This window comes from Thalassophryne amazonica, chromosome 8, assembly GCF_902500255.1.
Source record: "Thalassophryne amazonica chromosome 8, fThaAma1.1, whole genome shotgun sequence".
Classification (NCBI taxonomy): Eukaryota; Metazoa; Chordata; class Actinopteri; order Batrachoidiformes; family Batrachoididae; genus Thalassophryne; species Thalassophryne amazonica.
Genome location: NC_047110.1, coordinates 97,525,354 through 97,527,088, shown reverse-complemented (window position 1 = coordinate 97,527,088; position 1,735 = coordinate 97,525,354). Strand labels below are relative to the sequence as shown.

General features: G+C 40.1%; 1 long non-coding RNA gene across 1 annotated transcript; it reads right to left on the bottom strand.

Moving 5' to 3' along the window:
- Positions 1-351: 351 nt before the first annotated feature.
- LOC117515153 lies at positions 352-1,035 on the bottom strand. The gene is made up of 2 exons (XR_004562084.1): positions 806-1,035; positions 352-712 (listed from the first exon to the last, which is right to left on the bottom strand). It is a non-coding gene; the product is annotated as an uncharacterized LOC117515153 (long non-coding RNA).
- Between the last annotated feature and the right edge of the window lie 700 nt (positions 1,036-1,735).

Below are 1,735 nucleotides of genomic sequence, written 5' to 3'. Positions count from 1 at the left end.
GCAACACGATTTTTTTTTTATTTTTATGAAATTCATATTAAAGACTCATGATTATCTTAGTTAAACACCTAAATACATTTTTGGTTGAACTCACCTCCATAATAACGCAATGCTGCAAACGAGTTGCTGCAAACGCTTGTTTACACTGACAACGAAATCTCGGCCTCCCCAGCAAGAACGTGATTACGTGCGAGATTTGACACCATAAAGGCGTCAATAGACTTGTGTTCTATTTATTCTTAAAATATTCCAGATTTTTAATTCAGGAAACTTTAGAGTGTGCTCTGAGCCTCAGTGTCAAAAACGTTATTTTGTGTGACATAAATTAGAATGTTTGGGAGGGAGAGAACGATGAAAAAGGGATTGCGTTTTCATTTTACAGAAACATGATGAACAGCTTTGGTGTTCACTCTACCTTCAGTCACCAGCTTGATGATCCACACTTTCTATTTCTTTTTGAACAGACCAGATGAAGACACAAAGATGCTTTATTTTTTGGTTGTTTTCTTTGGTCTCCCAGAGTTCTTCCGGAGTGAGGCGAGGCTGCATCGTGGGGCTTTGTAAAGAGGAGGTAGCAGCTGTTTTTTTTGGTCACAGGGTCAGATCTGATCCGGTTTCAGGTGTGGTGGAGGACAGACAGTAGAACAGGACTAGGCTGATGATTGATGAGGTGATGGTTTGGGTCATGTGCTGAAGCTGAGGTCACGCTGATCTGAGAGCAGATAAAATAGTTTTAAGGCTTTTTTTTAACCCAGAGAGATTGATGCAAAAGTTGAGGCATTGTTCATAATGTCTGAAAACCTACTTTATCCCAGGTTCTTGAGATGTTTTTCATATCTCACTGCATTGTTAGAACTCGTCCCTGTCAGGAAAACACATCATCAGACAGTGTCAGACAGTGCAACGTCTGTAAGCAGTTCTGGTTACACTGTTACATCCATATACGTATGTTGAGACATTGACAAAGTTCTTGTTGCTTGTAGATGTCAATCACAGCATAGCATAGTAAGCGGAGCTCAAGGTCCAGATACTGACTGCTAAGCTGAGTGGGCAAACCAAATTTTTGCTTGTTGGGATGGAGACAGTTTTGTGGGTGGGTGATAATGTGATGTAGACAGTATTATGTAAATGAGAATTTTACTAATGGGCATAAGTGCAAAATGAAATAAAGTTAAATTAGCGATGTACATTAAATTGCTGGACACAGGTGCAAGACACCTATCCAGATCTAATATACACGGGAGACAGCTCAGTACTCTAATAGCACTACATTTTATTCATTTATACATACAGTATGCATTTAGGGGAGGTGATGGTCTAGTGGTTAAAGCATTGGGCTTGAGACCAGAAAATCCTCGGTTCAAATCCCAGCCTGACTGGAAAACTACTAAGGGCCCTTGGGCAAGGTCCTTAATCCCCTAGTTGTTCCCGGTGTGTAGTGGGCGCCTTGCATGGCAGCAGGCTGACATCGAGGTGAATGTGAGGCATTTATGTGTAAAGCGCTTTATAAATGCAGTCCATTTACCATTTATCTAATTATATCCATTTATATTGTCCAATTATAATATATAGTTATTATATTTACTTATTTATCCAATGTTCGTCTATCTCTTTTTTCTCTGTGCTGTTACTACATCCTCTGTTCCATGGATGCACTGCTGTCGCTGTTAATGAGAATGTCCTCAAATCTAGACGTGACAACTAAGTCCCTTCGGCTGCTCCCTTGTTTTTTGCA